Source organism: Suricata suricatta, chromosome 1 (assembly GCF_006229205.1).
Source record: "Suricata suricatta isolate VVHF042 chromosome 1, meerkat_22Aug2017_6uvM2_HiC, whole genome shotgun sequence".
NCBI classification, from domain to species: Eukaryota; Metazoa; Chordata; class Mammalia; order Carnivora; family Herpestidae; genus Suricata; species Suricata suricatta.
The window spans coordinates 9,418,830-9,439,285 of record NC_043700.1 but is presented as its reverse complement, the minus strand read 5'-3'; the positions used below and the strand labels follow the sequence as shown (position 1 = coordinate 9,439,285).

At 36.1% G+C, this 20,456-nt stretch overlaps 1 protein-coding gene across 4 annotated transcripts in view; it reads left to right on the top strand.

Annotated features, from left to right (window-relative positions):
• The window catches only part of LOC115299702 (putative uncharacterized protein FLJ31958), a 184,279-nt gene that overhangs the window by 12,194 nt on the left and 151,629 nt on the right, over positions 1–20,456 (top strand). For 2 of the 4 annotated variants that reach the window (XM_029951380.1, XM_029949501.1), the window contains one exon: positions 13,250–13,308. The exons of the other annotated variants lie outside the window; for them this stretch is intronic. The gene's annotated coding sequence lies outside the window, so the exon portion shown is untranslated. Of the gene's footprint in view, positions 1–13,249; positions 13,309–20,456 lie in introns of those variants that run through there. 4 annotated transcript variants of the gene reach the window in all.

Here is a 20,456-nt window from a genome sequence, read left to right as displayed (position 1 = left end):
AGAGAGAGAGAGAGAGAGAGAGAGAGAGAGAGAGAGAGAGACAGAGAGAGAGAGAGAGACAGAGAGAGAGAGAGAGAGAGAGAGCGAGCAAGCTGTGAATAGAAGCTTCAATAGAAGACAGTAGAAAAGGCACCATAAGTAGAACACATGTTGCAATATTTTGGAGGAAATACTTAGAAAGCATGAAGAATATATGTTTGGCTGATAGAGGAAAGAAGTATGTGGTGATTCAGGTTACATTGTTAAGTTTTTAGGGAAAGAATAAAGATGTTGAAAGTTTTACAAAACAGAAAGACAGTGTGAAAGCTTGTAGAGTTCGTTTTTATTGCTAATAATTTCTGACAGGGCATATTGTTTATGTGGAAAAAATCTTGATTAAAATTACTCACCCTATCCAACATGTGAAAGAAAATTATATCCAAAGTTAAGAAAACTTACTATTTTAAAACTAGTTTAGAAAAAATAAAACTACTTTAGAAAGAAGTACAAAATGTTTTCAATAAAAATATTGTAAGGATAAATGAGATGTCACAACAACAATTTTTTAATAAAAATCCGTAAGGATAAATGAGATAATATACTGAAAGTACTATGAGCATGTTAAAAAAAACACTATATAAAAATCATTGTATTCTTACTATTATAGAATTTCCCTTACACATTAGTTATTGAATCCTTCCTTAGTGTTCATATTGAAAAACAGAAGGAAACATTTAGAGAAGATTTGTGAAAAAAAATTTATAGAGTAATTTAAATAGCTCTATATTATTTAGTGTTTAGTAACTTAATTTACATAACATTAAATTATATATTAATCTTCATTTACAAGTATTATCAGAGCTGATACAAGTAAATGTAGCACTGGGAGAAGTACGTATTGGAGCAAAATAATAATTTTGTTCATGTGTAAATTTATCAGTCTACTAGTTATTAATAATTGTAATACTTTGTTACCAGTTTGAAGTAAGACATCCTTTCATTGTTTATCAGAAATGAAACATGCTTTATTGACTTAATGCTCAGGTATTTTACAAGGTGCACACTATAAATTTGCAATGGCAGGGCTACAAACTGTTATTAAGTATACATATTTATCCAGTGTGAAAGCATGTTACCATATAGAGATCAAGATAGAGATAAACTTGATTAACTCATTTGCACCTTGTATAAATATAGACACAAAATGATGTGTAGTCAGTAAATCTCATTTTCTTATTTTTAAAAAAAATTTTTAGGTTTATGTTTGGGAGACAGGGTGTAAACAGGGGAGAGGCAGAGAAAGAAGGAGACACAAATCTGAAGCAGGCTCTAGGCTCTGAGCTGTCAGCACAGAGCCTGACACGGGGCTTGAACCCATGAACTGTGAAATCATGACCTGAGCTGAAGTTGGACGCTCAACTGACTGAGCCACTCAGGCGTCCCAATAAATCTCATTTTCAATGGTATCTAAGTTTGAGACAAAACAGTATCCTCATTCACAATCAGCAAGCACAAGAAAGTATCCACAGTATTAGAAACAAATTGTATAAAAGTATTATGGGATGGCAATATCAGTCTGAGTTGCTATTATCATGTTTACATCAAATTCGCTTAATTTGACTACTCTAATTTTTTAAAATGTAGAATTATAGGCAATGACATTCTTCATCAGGGGTAAACATGATCTTTATCCTTACAACTGTGACACATTTCTACAGTAAGTCCCTAAGCTGCAATTTGGTTCTTAATTTGCATATTGTCCTTTCCCTTACCAACAAAATGATTTAGGAAAGGGTTAAAAAAGCAGCACCAGCTTTGTCAACTTCTTATTGAAAGTAAATTAGATCCTCTTTGGACTGGAGCACTATTGTAATAATCTGACAAATAGCACCTTTGTGACCTGACACTCTTAAGTAATGCTTTTAATATTGCATTAAACTTAAATTCAGGTAGTATTTTAATCTCAAGTCCAATGGTGACTAACAACTATTTTGTGATAGATGGTAAAAGGTAGTGATGAATTGGATTAGGGACAATCTCAGCACTCATTTCCCTCTTCCCAAGGTAACATCTAATATGCCAGGTATCTGTAACTATCTGAGATGTGGCAATAAAAGAAATGCCCTATGCCGCGTGTCTAGGAAGTGTAGCAGAGCAGGGCTGAGTGTGGGCTTTGGAAGTTGCATGCAAGGCTTTGAACCCTTGCCACGCAGTCCTAGGGAAAATTGCCTACCTTCTCTGTGCCTCGATCACCTGATTCTAAATGTGGATAATCTTACAGATGCTTTGAGCATCTGTAGGTGGGTTCAGGGATTCCACATTCTTCTGACCTCCGCGAGTCAGCTCTGTTTTATGTACCCCGTTAGAGGTACCAGCAGCTGCTAAGCAAAACTCCCCAGAAGCCTGATGACTTCAAGACTCCTGGAACTCTTGCTTCCCAGCAGTGCTAAGAGGGAAGAAGCAAATGTGGCTAGAACCTCATGAGCAAGAGATCAAGACCAGTGAATATGGTCAACTCAACTCAGAACAACCTTGACGGTCTCCCTGGTTCCTGTCTATCTTTCTCATGTTGCTGCTGATGTGTGAATGACTATTTCTTTACTCTTCACAAACCAGTGTTCATAATCAGGTTCAAGATTTGCCTCCTCTAAGAAATCTTTTATACTAGTCCATTATTTTATATATCATTTTATTTTATGATTTCTGTGATATGCTAGCTGATTCTTAGTTGCCATAACTTCTATTCTTAAATATAGATACACATATTCTTAAATAAAGAAGCTGGCTTCAACAGGAATTAAATCCTCTCGGGGTAAAATCTGTGCTTTTCCTCTTTATCCCCAAGCTCAGGCTAATGTGTTGCAGAGGTGTGAAAAAATCAAAGGTTTGTTCAATAATGCTATGCAACTTTTCCCACCAACCACTAAAAAGTAGGTATTATATTTCCATTCCCTGTACCTCACTCCTTGCTTGCATCCTTCCCTGGACTTTACATCAATGTGCAGTTTCCCTAAGAGAATCTTGTCTATATGTCCTGAAGCCAATGAACTCCTGATTCCCTTCAGTTGCTTACATTTCCTCGGGAAAGTATAATTTGCGCTGATATTTTATCAGCTTATTTTTAGTGGTGAAAAGAAATACTCCGAAGAGCAGAACTTCAGTCAACAATATTTTACTTGACATAGACATGTTTGTAGGAGAGGGGCATTCTTGAAAAGTAAATATTATGCATCGTATTTAAGGAATTTTACAGAAACATTTGCATCATAACACCGGGGAATAGATGGATTTCACTTGGGCTTAATATAGATTATTTGGAATGTTTTGCCGATAAACTCAGTTGTCAATTCATGCAGCTATATTGAAATGAAAATTTGTGGTTGGAGGGAGAATTAGTATCCACCAGAGTGATTCTACAGCTGTTGTAAGCCCTAAGCTGCTTGCACTTTTCTGGTCCTTTCTATCTAGGGAAAAAGAACGAGCCGCACTGTGTCGGAGAGAGAGCACCTCTATTTTACATTTCATTATGTGGGCTATTTTTTAGCAGAGGAGTTAACTGCTAGCTACCTCACTTTGCTGCCCTGGACTGCCATAATTACTGGTATTCTGCAGCTGTTCGAAGAGCATTTTGTAGGCAAAGTATGAAGAACTGTGGAGTTCTGTTAATTTGTCAACAATCTTTGATCGAATAAGATCATGGGCATAAGAATTTAAAACACAACAAATGGAAGCCTAGAATTGTGTTTCCCAGTACTACTGAAATATCAAGAATTAGAGGCAAAAAAAAAAAAAAACCTTCCCACAAAATTCAGCAGCCATTGATCCTATCATAAATCTTTGAGCTATTTGGGTATAAATCCAGAATATTAAGAGACATGTTTTTATCTTTGTTTTATCTGGATAAATTGAAACTGCAAATTTATCTAAAAGATGGCCCATAAAATTCCTGAGATAACATTTCCTCGTTTAAGTAAGCATATTTTTTAATGTTTGTTTATTTTTGATACAGAGCATGAGTAGGGGAAGGGGCAGAGAGAGAGGGAGACACAGAATACAAAGCTCCAGGCTCTGAGCTGTCAGCACAGACCCATTGTGGGTCTCAAACTCACTTGGGAACCATGGGATCACGACCTGAGCCGAAGTTGGATCCTTAACTAACTGAGCTACCCCAGAACCCTAAAATAAGCATATTTTTAAATGAGAAGTTCTTGAAACTAAGAATATTCTTTTAAAAATAAGAATAATGTTTGAAATCTTCACAGCTTGCTAAGCTCTTAGAAACAATAGTGGAATACCCTATTCAATAAGTCCTAGTGACGGGGAGTCGAAGTATCTAAGGTTAGAAGATAGTGTAGAGCCAGATTTCAAGGGTCTGCAATGTAAGCTGCTGTAGTTTGAGTTTATCCTGTCATCTGCAGCGATGCTTGGAAGGTTCTGCGACAGAAGGAATAAAAGCAGAATGTTAGGAAAATTTTAATGCTGAAAATTTGCAAGAGACTTAGAATTGGAAGGAAGTACTCAGGACGAAAATCATATTAGGCAATACATGTAACAATGAACAAGTCCAAACGTCTCTTTCAGGAGTAGTTCTCCACTCTTGGCTTCCATGACATTGAGGTTCTGTGGTTCCAGATCTACCCTGTCTATGTGTTTTCCGTTGTGTGACATTTGTCCCCCTTCCCTGTGTGTGAGAATTAGTCTTCACCTGCTGTCGTCTGCCTTCCTTCCTCCCTTCCCTGCCTATCTGCTCTGTTCTCTCCACCCCTTTCTTGTCTTCTCTTTTTATGCTTTTTTTTTTCTTTTTCTGAGAGACAGAGAGAGACCATGCAAGCAGAGGAGGGTCAGAGAGAGAGAGAGGGAGAGAGAGGGAGACACAGAATCGGAAGCAGGCTCCAGGCTCTGAGCTGTGTCAGCATAGAGCCCGACTCGGGGCTCAAACCCACCAACTGTGAGACCATGACCTGAGCCAAAGCTCAGCGCTTAACCAACTGAGCCACCCAGGCGCCCCCTTCTGTCTTGTCTTTACTTCCCTTCCCATCCTCTCCAGGTAAACTTCCTTCCCTCCTGTCTTTCACTTACTTCCTCTTCTCTTTCCTTCCGTCATCTTCCAGATCCCCTCTCCTCTCTCAGTAATTTATATCCATGTCTATACCTGTATCTCTATTTCTGTCATTTACTTTCTTCTATTTGCTGGTAAAATGGCTCCAAGTAGCATCTTTTTATAAATGACTATTCAGTATATAACTGTAGCCCCTGAAAAATGCACTTTTGTGGTCCTTGAAATTATAAATTGTAATATCCCAATCAAAATACAGAATTCCAGTAATCAGCTCTCTCGAAAAGGTCCTTCTGATATGCATTTAACTTATGGTGTCTGACTTACCATGTAACCTTGGAAATGTAAATAGACTTCCATGAATGTCCCATCTGTAAAACAAAGAAAGTAATATTGCCTATATACAAGTCTGTTAGAATAATTAGATTATGAGGATAAAGCAAATAGTCCTCTCCCTTGTATAAACTCTCATTAAATTTGATCTTTCATTATTTTATAGTTTTTCATGTAAAATGGAGAATAATTTTCAGCTTCTTTGTTCTCTATTCGTTGACTCAAGATTATAGCTTTTACGTAAGGATTGGATTTAATCACAAGTTACACAGATACTATAACTTCCCAGTTAGAAATGGTATGGCAGCAGGATGCAACCTAACACCAGATTAGGCATATACACATAAGCCTTCTTTTAAAACTAATATTAGGGTGCCTGGGTGGCTCAGTCGCTTAAGTGTCCGGCTTCAGCTCAGGTCATGATCTCACGGTTCGTGGGTTTGAGCCCTGCATCGGGCTCTGTGCTGACAGCTCAGAGCCTGGGGCCTGCTTTGGATTCTGTGTTTCCCTCTCTCTCTGACCCTCCCTGCTCGTGCTGTCTCTCTCTGTCTCTCAAAAATAAATTAAAAAAATTAAAACTAATATTAGTTTTCCTATAAAATGAAATGAAGAAAATAATTACCAACTTCATTATGGCTTATTTTGAGTGTTAAACGATGTGGTACATTTGAAAATTAAATATTTAATTTCAACAAAGTATAAGATATTGCTTAGATTAATGTTATAAAGGTGAGAAAAACACTATGTTGTGACTTAAGTAAATTTATAGTCTCTCACCAAAAGATTCTGGAGTTTAAAGTTTATTCTTAGTTGTCAACTTTGAGGGAGACATAGACTGACCATATTTTTTTCTATTTTTTAGAGTTAAGGAATGACTATTCAAAATCTTCTTCTCCTTTTCCTTATTTCAGAGAAAGAAAACATATGCACAAAGGGAGAGGGGTAGAGGGGCAGGAGGATAGAGACAGACTGAGAGAGAGAGAGAGAGAGAGAGAGAGAGAGAGAGAGAGAGAGAGAGAGAGAATCTCAAGTAGACTCCACACTCAGCCTGGAGCCAGACATGGGGCTCCATCCCACAAACCTGGGGTCATGACCTGGCCGAAATCAGGAGTAAGAGACTCAACACATTGAGCCACACAGGCACCCCCTACAAAATACTCTTATTCTTTTATTAACTATTTATTAAATAAATTTTAATCAGGAATTTATAAACCCAAAGAAATTATAAGTGATATAAAATTGAAAAAATTATAAGCTGTAGTTCAATAACAACGAACTATAAATAACTCATAAAAATGGTATGTATGGCATAACTCTGGTTAAGACCTCATTCATGCTCTGCCTCAGTCTTCTGGAATATTAATATTGTGTTTTAGGGATTAGTTCAATCCTCTCATTTTACTATCAGAGAAATAAAAATTTTAGACACAGAAGAGGTGAATCTTAGGCCAAAACCATAGAGGCGTTGTGTCAATTGGAAGTGGACATTGTGCCTCTCACTTCAGTTTGAGGTATGTTTTTGTAAGACTGTTCTAGGATAAGAGTCAAACATTTCAAACATTAACCAAGTTATTTTTTTAAAGTTCTGTGAACCATCACTGAAGGTCTCTAATTAGAGTATTCTTGAGAAATGCTCTTAATATTAATCATTTAAATAATTATTCCGAAGTATCTGATTGCTTTCCCCATGTAGCCTTAAGTTGGGTTGTATTAACACACTGTCCTGCCAGAGCCTGATTCTAGATAGTTTCAGTTTATTCATACTTTGGCTGATTTAAGCCATCTTATGGAAAATATTTAATGGCATTTTTGTTTATGTAATGCTAATATTCAACCACTTTTATACTCAGTCACTTACTACAATAATTTTGTTATCCAGAAAATATTGTAACCTATCATACTTTACCTGCTATTTTCAACATGGAGGCAGTACTTAAGTTGATTTGCATACTTACATTTATGCAGATCTCTAAGAGAAGGTAACTCTGAAATATGGGATGTTGATATTTTAAGAGACAATTATTGAAACTATCTTATGAATTTAATTATACTGGTTAGAGAAGAGCTTTGTTTTTTTTTTTTTTCAGCATTGAAAGTCTTTCATTTGAATGAAAGCTAAAATAAACTAAGAATCACATAAAAATATTACATAGTTATTTTTTGTTTTCATTTTTCTTTTTGAGTTAATAAGTGTGATAACTTATGTTTCTGAGTCTTATACCTCCTACCTTACTCTTTTAATTATTGTGATAGATTTTTTTTGCTTTATTTTGTAGTCACAAGACAAATCATTTATTTGAAACCATCAGGGAGTATGTTATAGAGTAAAATATAGTTCCTTCACATTTAAACATGAAATCATATCTGCTTGTGAAATTTAGGCTTGAACTATATTTCCTCTTCCTCATCACAATATTCAAAACATTGTGTTTTATATATAAAATATAATATGTCTTTTCATGTATGGATATATATATTTTTTCATACACTGGTATTTCAAGAGCTAATGTGGTATAGACAGTTGCTCATCTTAATGCAGAAAGCTATTGGTCATGTTGTTTATTTTTATTGTAACCTGGACTTACACATTTGATCTAGTACTATTTTTGACAGCCTAAAGTTCGTGTTAATCTCTCTCAGCCTGTCTTTGTATTGCTACTCCAAACATTAAAAGTTGTGAGCAATAAGCAGCTTACTAAATGTTGGAGTTGTGAGTAAATCAAGTATTAGTAGCTTATAGAGGCCATAAGAGACTCAAAACTGACCAAACGTTTAAAATGGATTAATTCAATTTTATCAATTCAATTTTCGGGATTTCTGGTTTCTTCTTTAGAATTATTTTACTTAATTTTAGGAAAAAAAATGCCTTCGAGATATGACGGTTATGGTCAGTCTTCTAATTAAAAGCCACCCAGCTCCTTAGTCATTAGGCGTCTTGCAGCCATAAAGAAGTAGATCAGCAACATGCTGAGAATGGCGGGCAGAGGGTTGCGAGCGGGTTGGAGTCATGATGGCAGGATTGTTGAAGTTGGTTTATCGCTATGTGAAGCAGTAAACATTCTCTCCAACACAAAGGGCAAGATTTTGTCCTAGAGAGTTGAAATTACTGCATTAAGTGGGTTCTTGACCGACCCGTGTTGCTGGATGGGTACTAACATTCAAGGGTGCATAGAGAGGACGTCCTTCAACTACGAGTCTCCATTCCCATATGTCCTCTCTCTCTTCTATCTCCGGGCTACATTTCTAAGACCCGAATAATGAGAAACAACATACGCAACACGCCACAGACTCATGGACTGCAGTGCTGGTGTGGAATGCTCTTATACTTTAATTTTGTGGCTCCTTTAGGGATGCTGTGTCATTAGTATTTAAATCACTTCATAAATATTTCACTTTAAATACCATTGTAATGTCTTGTGTATGCCTTAATTTGTGTCTAACATAATGGTTTTGTATAGTGAAACAATTTCATCAGGGCACTTATACGATTAAAAAGAGATTTAAGGGGACACTTTATCTTTACTTTGAGTTGACCATGGAACAGAAAGCAAAAGGCTATTTAATTTCTGCAGAAATAGCTTCTTATATTTAGATAATTTTTTAAAGAAAAATCAACATATACATATCTCCCAATACATACTCAGGAAAATTGTACACACTGCAGTGTAGGTGGAAGAAAACTCACAGAGAAGCAGGGCATAACACCCTCAAAGCCCTGGGAAACCCTTGTGGAGGGGGAAGGAGGAAAGGAGTGGGGAAAGAATGGGGGGCCCAGATGAAGGTTAAAATGTGGGGAATTTCTCAGGATAATGTAAGATTTTTTTTACCTCCTTTTCATTGCTCCTCCTTTAGAATGCCATTCTAGGGTATTCAAGAGGTTGAGGGTCGCATGGACACATATGGAAAAATTTCTGAAAGGTAGTTTCTGCAGCCTTTCTTTATGTACATGATGGGGAAAAGATGCATTTTTTTCCTTGCTCCTCTGTAACGGTGTTTCTGGGGAAGCTCAAGAGGCACATTTCTTTCACTGAGCACCCCATTCTTTATATAGTGTGTTCTCTTTTAATTGAAAGGCCTCTTGAACTTACTAAGGAGAGAATTATATCTTGTGCTGTGCATCTGTTAGAGTATCCAGACAGTTAAGCAATAATTGCTGACACATTAAAAAATTTCCTTTTGTAGGTTCATCTCATGTAACAGAGTAGTCATCTGCTCTTGCTTGTTCTTAATCATTCTATTCTTAATCATGAAATAACAATTTTGAAATATTTGGAAGTTCCATTCAAATACGGGAAAAGAAAATTTGGAGGAAATAGAACACCAAATTATAAACAATCAAAACTTAAAATTTTAACCTGCAGGAAAGTTAAATTAAAACCACTAAGGCTGCATGCCAGTATTTTGAAATTGACTCTTTTAATTATCTAGGATACAATTTGGCCTTGGAAACAAACACAAGGACACTACAGAGAAAGGAGTTACTATTTTCAGGGAAAAGAACACTACTTTGTCTTAAAAGTCACTAAGTGCACCAACATTGAAGAGAATCATAGGTAGTTCTAAATTTTAAAGGAAGTTAGTGCCAGTAATTGCATATTTAAATCAAGCCTGACTTATCTCCAGAGAGCAGAAATAAGTTCTCCTTCTTGAATGTTGTCTATTTTTTCCTTCATAATTGACATCCCAAGGGTAGAGCCTATCGAAGACTATAACATCAAGGTTGTATTTTTTATAAACTGTGCTTACAAGGAAAGATCAAGGGAGAGGAAAAGTGAAAGAAAATTTAGGAGACATGGAGACAAAGTTAGACTTTCCAAAGAATGAAAGGAGTCCCAGAGGATAAAATAGATAGAATTAGGGGAGATGATGACCAAAGAAAACAATGACTGAGAATATTCATAATTGATGAAACATCTAATCATATTTTTGAAGTTTAGGAAAATCCTGACATTTAAAAAAAATTTAAATTAATTTCTATACCTATCTCAGAGAGACTTTAAAATAAACAAAGTGAGTTGTTTTATTATAGTAGTCAAACTTAATAGATTACCTGTAGATTTTTCAAAGACAACAATAGGTCTTAGAAGATGACAGAACATGGAGCTCCTGGGTGGCTCAGTCAGTTAAGCATCTGACCTCAGGTCAGCTCATGATCTCATGATTCGTGAGTTTAAACCCCACGTCAGGCTCTGTGCTGACAGCTCAGAGCCTGTAGTCTATTTTGGAATGTGTCTCCCTTTCTCTGCCCCTCCCCATGCTCACACTCTGTCTCTCTTCCTCTCAAAAATAAATAAACGTTAAAAATTTTTTTAAAAAGGATAACAGAACACAACCATGTCCTATGCTACTTGCATAAACTACATCAAGTAAAACAACCATTTTCACCTGCAGGTATAGATGGATCATGGCTGATTATGTAAATCTCGTCTCCTCTAATATACTTTCTTCAAATACCTTGCATTATGAGGTGGGTTGAATTGCCATAGCCATTCTTTCACTACCTGAATAATATCATCAGTGTTGTTACTTCTTTTAAAGATTAGCCATTTACCATTTGGGAGAATCTCATATGAATTTTCACTGCATTGTAGTCTAGACCATGTGTCTTCTCTTCCTCTATGCTGTAAGTTGTCACCGAACACCTCCTTAATTGACTCAAGGTGAGTTAAAGCTAGCAGATTAAGGACTGAGCATATCTACACTGTTCTTTGATTCAGTGTGCAGGCAGACCAAGTAGCAAAATAATAACTATGTCAGTTTGAGACAGTTGAATATTATTTAAGTTGTAGAAATAAGGTAGCTATGAAATGTCCTTCCATCAAATTGGAACATGTTTAAAAACACGTGCAAATACAGTGAAATAGGATGCAACACAGAGCATTTAGTATGCTTATATTAAATTTTCATATGGTACAAACATATTCTAACATCTTCAGATTGCTGAGAGTATGTGCAATAAAACCATGACTTGACAAGAATAGACGAAATGAAAAGCCACTTTATAAAAAGACTAAGGGAGTTTACTTCTAATAGAGGCAAGCTGAAAAATAGTAATAAAGAATTTGGGAAAAAGAAGATTGATCCTCAGTGAAAAGTTTGAAAACAAATATTGATGACCAAGTAAATGACGTCGTGTGTCAGAAATAACAATAATGACTCATTCAACTGATATATAATGAGGTAGAATTATACTGCTGATAAATGCAGCATATGCCACAGGGGATGGTCATCAGAATTAATGGAGTCTATGCTTGCTATATTTTTTCATGGAGAATAAAGGTGAAAGTAACTTTTTTAAAGCTAACTTTAAATAATAGCAATTTGTCTATAGTTAGTGAAGAATAGACATATAACCTTAAATGTCTGAAACGAGTAGATAAAAAGTAAGAGGGGTTAAAGACTAATCAGTTCCAAGGAAGGTTCAAAAAAGGGCAACTGAATAAAGGAAAAGCAAGGTTAAAAGAACACATGAAAAATGGATGGTAGCAACAAATCCAGATGGTTCAATAATGATGACAGATTACTAGTTAGAAAGGGGATTGTAGTTTAGATTTATATTTTGTTTATATGATTTTTACAAATCCAGATGTATTTCTTTTACAAGAACACAGGATACAGGTCAAATTTTAAAAGTGAAAGGATAGGGGCTCAGTTGGTTGAGGGTACAACTTCAGCTCAGGTCATGAACTCACAGTTCCTGAGATCAAGCCCCATGTCGGGCTCTAGGCTGATAGCTTGGAGCCTGGAGCCTGTTTCAGATTCTTTATCTCCCTCTCTGCCCCTCCCTCCCTCCCTCACACTCAGGTCCTTTCTCTCTCCCTCTCTCTCTCTCTCTCTCAATCTCTCTCAAAAATAAAATTAACATAAAAATAAACAATGAGAGGATGAAGATACTGTTGGTGTTTCGGCACCAAGAATGGAATTACTTTCAATCAAAAATCATTTACTGAGCTTATGGTCACTACAAAATGATAATGAAAAATTCACCTGGAAGTTTCAACATTTTAAATATAGAATATAACCAATAGTATATCTGTTTGACATGATTAAAAGGAGAGATTGCCAAATTCATATCATGATAGAAAATGATACAATTGCACTATTTTCTATGCATCAAGAATATGGAAAGCTTTATGGGTTAGAAAATTCTGCATTAGGTTTGAAGCAACACAGAGCACAATAAAACAGCCCTACCTCTGAGAGCTTTTGAGTGATCCACTTGACATTTCTGAGCTTCAGGTGTCTCAACAATAAAATGATTTACTTGCATTACACTTCTTTTCTGAGCTCGAACATTCTCTTACAAATAACACTACATATGACAATACATTAAATATCATCTTCCCAACTTCTCCTTCCAGGAAGATGGGACTAGACACAATTTTTCCTCTTCTTTCCATTAAGTACAACTAAAATCCCTGTGTATTATGTAAGAAATCTCTGAAAGGTGTAGAGTAGAAGACAAACCAACCAGGGATATCAAGACACAAGGAATGAGGTGACGATGGTGAGTTCTCTAGGCTTTCCCATAACCCAGAGTGTGTAGGACAAGGTGATAACCCAGAAATACCATTGGGTGCCTGCAATATAGGCCCCAACAAGATCCTGCTCTTTCTAGCTAGATGGTAAGGAAAGGTAATGACACAGAAAATATTTAGCCAATATCACACTATTCCGGCCACACACCCCGTAAATAATATGTAGCCCCATCCATACCCACAGTAGCAAAGCTCCAGTGGGTCACCTGGATTTCCACACTTGTCAGGTTGTGATGAGGTGATCCCAATACCCACACCCTGCTAGGGAGATTTCAGAGAAGGCCATGTACAGAATTGGGATTTTCACCTCTGCCAGGAAGTTACCATGAACCTCTTTTAACAGTGTCATTGAAGATCACAAGGAGGAGCTGGGCTTCAACCTCCTACGTGACAGAAATGGAGTGTATCACACTCTCCCCAAGTGGAGGAGTACTGAGGAGGCCTACTGGGGAGTCAGGACTTTCATCAGTTACCTGTGACAGCAAGTCTAACTGCGACCCCGGATTGTCAGTTGAGGCCGCATGTGAAGGAGTAAGGCCCTGCTCTTCCTACTAGGGTGCTCTCAGCAGAGGTTAAAGAGAAAAACAGGATTCCCAGTAGTTCTATAATAAATGAGTAATGAGGAGCCTCTCCCCACCTTTCAAGTCGATGGCCTCTTCATTGTCACAGCCTACAACCCTTCATTTGAAGAGCTGAGCCTGATGACTGTAAATAAAAGTCAGGTCTTTAACACAATGTAATTAATTAATCCATTTGAAGCCATTTTCACATTAAAGGCTTGTTTTAGCCTGGGTTCCTTGTTCCTTAGTCAATACATTTTCCTCAGAACTGTGTTTGTTCTAATCACTTAGATATTGTAATAATCGATCCTAAAATTCTTTGTAAGACATAACCTTGAAATACCCTTCATGTCATTGCCTTCTTGTCCAGCCACGCCACAGCAGATCATTATTAGCTCATTCATGAAGTGTCAGTAGTGCTGTTCTGTCCAAAGGCTTTTAAATTTTTATTTTTAACTCTTTGAGTAGTTCCAACCTGACTTTTAACATTGAAAAGTAATGAATCTAGAGCTTTTCTTTATTCTTTATTTTCTATTTATAAGTCCTCTGATTTCTTCCTGAAATCTCTCTTTTGTCACATTTTGCCCAAAATGGTCAATATCAACCAACCCATACACGTGTGACATTGTTTTCCAACTTTGTACCTTATAGCTTCTAGCAGAAAGACATATAATCATTCTGTCAAAGCTGACAATTCTACCAGAATTTTGCTGATACAAAACATAGATCTTTTCAGGATTCAGCATAACATTCCTTATCACTCACTACTTGAACGCTAAGCCAAAGACACATAAAGACTTTTGTTAACACCCTTTTTGTAGATACAAATGTCTTTTAGGGTTGGGTAAGCCATTCCATGGAAGCAAATAAACCTACATATCCCAGTTAATTTAATACAACAGAAATTGATTTCTTGCTCAAACAAATGCAGCTGTTCTTTATATGAGTCATCTGGATGATTCCCTTCTATGTAGTGACTCAAAGACACAGATTCTTTCCAGAATGTTTCCATTTTCCCTCAAGTCTTGGTGTCCTGGATTCTTCGTATCTAACTGGACAGTGAGCCAACGTAGGAGGGCATGTTCAAGAGTCTGTGGCTGGGTCAGAAATTGTCCTACATCAAGTCCACTGTCCCAAACTGGTCACATGGTCTCATCGGAAGGGAGTCTTGCTAATATGACTTCATGTGTTCCCAGAAGGAAGTGAAATACATATTGGTCAACACAAGGCTCATTAATGTGGAGCTTAAAGAATTTGATCGCTGGACAGCTGTCCCACTTAAGGCAGTTATTATAAAATAACAGAAAAGTGGATTTTGACAACTAAATAGCAGTCTTCATCCCAAGGATAAACTTAATGTTTTTTGAGAAGTCTTAGGACTTAGGACAATAAGAATCACTGTACATGAAAAATATCTTTGAAGCCCCTTTTTATTTAGAAGTTCATGTATTACAATTTACTGCACAATATATCACTGCTATTTTAACACAAAATTATCTTTTGCAAGTATACAACTTTTGGTAAGGTAGGTGCCTCTAAATATGAAATGTTTCCATCTCTATTCATCACATTATATACTGAGTACCTCCTCCATGACCAGCTTAGATGTGAAAGGCAGCTGTGACATGGCTTCTGACTTCACAGAGTCTAGATCTGAACTGATTTGATTATTTCTGCAGCAACACTCTGTGTCCTGTACATTAACATACCCTACCTTGAGAAACCATTTTATGCACTCCTGAGAGGGATATAGGTTTAATTATTTAATGGAATCCCAGATTTACACTGTTAGTTTAATGGTCATTTTAGGTTTTACAGCTAATGAGTCATTCAAACAGAATCTAATCTCAGTTTTTCCATAATCTTTCAGGAAGTATTCCCCATATTTTACCTTGTTGTCTGTCTTGATATCAAAATCAAGGGGATCCAGTGATAGTATGGAGTGTCAGAACCGAGATGACCCCTGACTAGAAGTAATATCCAGAACTCTGGGAGTGTTTGAAACATTTGAAAGAGATCAGGATCTTTTGATTATTTTTATGTGTTAGGTTAATGTATTATCTCACATTTTTGATCCTTGTATATAAGTTTTTCCCCCTCATTGGCTAATGGAATAAGTCTGAACTAAATCAAAACATATTTTATAGTCTTTAGTAAAACATTGCATAGTAAAAAATTATTTCTGCAAAATATGCTGGAGAAGATAGTTCATTTCCCTTAAAACAGAGATGTGTCTAACAATATATAGGATCTTTATAGCACTTGACTTTGCTAATTAAGAGTAAATAGACTTCCTTGAGTTACATTTGTCCTGGTTAATATGCCAGAAGGCAGTCCACCACATCTAAAACTTCCTTTTTGGAGTTAATGATAGACACTGAAAAGTGTTGTCCACTAGATTTAAAACCAGTAATTTTCAAGAAAATTTACACTCTATCTGGAAATTGAAAGAGAGGAAATATGCAGTAAGTGCAATGCCTCTGATTATAATTGCTTTTATTTTCATCAGAGGTATTTGGCATTTGTATTCAAATGCTCCAAATGTTAAAAGCAAAGCCAATAATAATTTAAAACTCATCTGCCCTTTTAAAATTAGTCTTAGGACTTTGTACACATACAACATGCATTAAGTTGATACTTTGTTATAAGATATGAATGTTGAATACTAATTGTTTTATAATGTATCAGAAGAGTTCATGCTCCTTGTAATTACTTTTTAAAGCCACATGTGGAGAAAGTGAAGAAAAGAAAAACCCTTTATATTTTATCCTAAAGATTCCAGTCCTGTTCTATCAAGCAGTGTTGGATTTACCCACCATTTTATGTACACAGCAGCATGAAGTTTGTTAGTTTGACTTACATTTTAAAAGTAGGCATCTTTTCTGTTTTAGCTCAATGCCAGTTGTGCACTGACTGCCTGCTGCTTCCCAAGTATGTATCTAGAATTTTGTAGTTTAATTGCCACTTGCGCAGTGGTGTTGTACATAAACACAGCAGCTGCTACTGTATGTTGGAAGTGGCTCAGAAAAATCTATGGACACTGTTCAGCTTTGACTAAAAAGCCAAAAATTTGAGACCCAGCTGCATTAGTCTAACAGCTTGGCAGTATAACACCTTAACAAAAGAATTCAACTCATTGGAAGTCTACTTACAATATGTTTGAGACCACACTAGAGAAAATTGTGTGGAGCCATGTGGTCCAGGGGTAAAACTTTCCAAAAATGAAGATCATCTTTCCCTTTTTTTTCTAGCCACAGAGGTCCTTATATTTTGTTCGTTAGTATTCTGCATTGCTAGAGATAGCCACTAGAGATAAGAAAGCTAATATGAAACTTGGATATCTTCCTGTTACCAGGTAGAGATTATGTTCTTTTTGGTTAAACCAATTAAAAATGTGAAACCAAAGGGGAAATGCACAGAATCCTTGACAAAAGACCTCTGTTGCAGCAGCTTGCAGACTTTAATGAACACTCTGTTATGTGGAAAAAGTAGACTGATATCACATTTAATGTAGTCATGAAAGAAACCTTCTCAGTTTGTATTTAAGTATCTCTACCTAAGTATGTTTTTGAAGCAGAAAGATTAGAAAGCCATTTTTCTTTCTTTTTTTTTCACATACAAAGAAAATGCAGGGCACTGCAATAAAAGAAGAAATCAAGAGAAATCCATTCGTTCCACTGCCTTGATATTTATTCCTTCCCTGCACAGAGTTTTTAGGACCATTCTCTGAAGAATAAAGCTTCCCATGGAAATTAGAAACAAGATATCATAGATGTACTATGGAAAATATTGGTACCTTGATCTTGTCTTTTGATTAAGTTTAGAATGCCCAAGCTTGTTTAGCAAGATCTTGAGCTCAATTTCATTAGAAATGTGACACTATTTTTTTTTTTTTACCCCTTGTGTGAACCTGGGCTCTCTAAGTCCAGTAAAATGATTCCAATAGTTAGTTCCACCAATTTTGGTTTTCGGTATATAAAGGAAAGAAAAAATTAAGGTCTCTTAACTAACAGATTCCTTTAGAGTACAGTAGTCCCAAATCCAGTGTCCGGTTACCGGGACTTGAAGAAATAATTAGAACTATTTATTTCTCTCTCTGTTATAAATATTAAGAGACAGCTGTGGTAGACATAGTTTAGAGTCAACTTAAGAAATTTATCTGAGGTAAATATTATATAATAGTAACCAAGCTTAAAGTGTTTTCAAAGCTTTTATTAAATCAACAAAACTATCTCATTTAGTACTTATGTAATTAGCTAAAATGACCATAAGTACAAAATTATAAGTAATGGCTAAATAAGTTTTATCAGTCTAGAAATTTGAAAGTAACAGAAGTATGCTTAATTTAATTTACAAATCATTATGCTACATATTTTTAAGTGCATCACGTTGAATGTTGTCCCCATTTTGTGGAGAAGTATTCCTGCCACTATTTCAGTAGTGGCTATCAGTAGAGAGCTGAGCTATAAGCATCTTCAATGTTTTGTTCTCTTTATCTTTTGTTCTCATTTTCTACATAATTCTACTAATCCTTCTCCAGTTTCATTAATGATTTTCCGTAAAACCTAACCACCCAAAGATAGCAATGCCTTATCTATGAACTCAAGGTTTTTAGTGACTTAATTTATGTAATAAGAAAGTGTTAGTCACATTAATACTTAGGCCAAGGGATAAAGGGAGAAGAAATGAACATGTTTCATATAAAAGATATATTTGAAAATGTATCACAGTGTAGATCATTGATCCCATAAGGAAGATATCAACAAAACTAATGGAAAAGCAAAGATAGGGCACTAGACTCTACGTCTGTGAATTCTGTAGATAAATGATTGCAGGAGAGGGATGTTGACTAACAGAATCTAGTGATAATGGGTCTCAGAACTAGCTCTTATCATCCAATTTGATCTTTTATAGAGCCCTTTACATTGGTATAACTATAATTTATGTAATTTTTTGACAAACCCATGATTAGTCAGCTTTTACACTTCTATTAAAACAAACAAAAAACCAAAAAAACCCCCCAAAACCTGCCAAAAAACAAAGCCAGTATCTTGGTGCTTACAGCAGTGTGCATTTCTTTCTTGTTCATATGACAGCTGTAGTTCAGTCTGCCTTTGCTTTTTCCAACCGGCTTTGGGAGGACGTTCTGTTCTCAGGGTGGAGAGAGATGAAGAGGGCCCCAGGGAAACTGCATGAATAGAACATACGTAAAGCTTCTGCTTCACCATTGCATGTCAGGTCTGCTCAACATCCATTGAAAAAAGCAAGTCCCTTGGCCAAGGCAGAAGTCAGTGGGGTAGATAAGAATATTCCATCTCCCATGAGGCCCTGATGGAGAGAAAGTAATTATGAACAAATAATATGAGGTACCATAATCCCCAGCCAAATCGGTGTGGCAGGGTATTTACACCTACTGTTAAATAGTAATTCACTCAACCTCACTTTAAGTAGCATAGTTTGTAAATGTTATATTCTTTAGATGCGTTTCCTCCCATTGTTCAACCCAAAGGGATTTATAGATTTATGTACAAGTGTCTTCATACTGGTTTAGGATTGGCTAGTTTGGTTTTGCAGTTGGATTCTGTACATGGATATCCTGTGAAATATAGCTGATGAAGTTGTGACTTCCTCTCTTGGTTCTTCAAGATGGGGTGGTCCTTCTCAGGGACTTAGCCTTTTGATGTTTTCAGTGATGTTGCAATTCTTTTTATCTGTCTGCTGCACCTTCTAGCTGGGCTCTAGACTACTTCTTTCAGCTACTATAGTGTGATCACTTCTTCCTTCATCCGAGTGGTTCCATGCAGATTGTTTGGCCCTTATTAGAGTTATATTAAGTTATCCCCATTGGGCGTGTGATAATCCTAGATGTTTACTCTACAGAGGAACTGGTGTAGGAGCGGGACTGTAAGTCATTTAAACCTCTCAGGTCACTGTCATAATCCACTGCAGTCTTCTTCAACTTTCCCCTAAATTGTTTCAAAATGCTGTGTTCTTTCTTGAATCAATAGAAAACTGTTTTTTGTTTTTTTCCCCCTCAATGCTACTCTGCCCTCCACAATTTTATAAAAGGACCTTGTCCTTTTGCTCCAATTCAGGAATTTATAGGAAGCATTTGTCATGTCCTTGAATAACCATTGTTACTAGGGATAGCTGTTGCCCTTTCATTAATAATATCTTCCATTTTTTTGAAAATTATTAAATCTACTTATTTTTTTTAAGTTTATTTATTTTTGACAGAGAGAGGGAGAGAGAGAGAAAGGGCACAAAAGCAAGTAGAGAAGGGGCAGAGAGAGAGAAAGAGAGGAATCCCAAGCAGGTTCCATGCTGTCAGCACAGAGCTCAACATGGAGCTTCGCCCACAATCAAGAGATCACAACCTGAACAGAAATCAAAAGTTGATCATTTAACTGACTGAGCCACCCAGACACCCCTCTACTTATTCTATATTTTCTCTTATTTTCATAGATTTGTTATTTCATCATGTTTGACCACTTCATTTCTGTCCCATTATAACTATTTTTAAACACATACCCATTTTGCATTTCACTACTATTTAATACTGCTCTACCATGAATATTTAAAAATGAACAATTCCTCCTCTGGCCACAAATTCTTCAACATCTCTCATTTTCTCTTTCTACTTTATTCTGCTCATCTTCATTGTAAACTCTAGTTCTTTGAAATGCATCACTTTTCTCTTCCATACTGCTGCTGAATTTGACTTGATATTTTTAACAATTTTGATCTCATGAGATCAGGTACTACAACAGTAGATTTATACTATGGAATATTTAGTTCCCTGATACTCTCCTCTTGTCAACTTCTGTCAAATTAGCTCAACCTGTCTTTGATTATTCTCTTTTTCTTCCAGGTTGTATATTTTAAATAAGGTTATGGAAGATTGAGCTACTGAATATAAATCCTTGCCACTAAATATTTTCTAGATTTTTTAATGTGAATTCCACATATGTTTCTCTTGTCTCTCAAGTA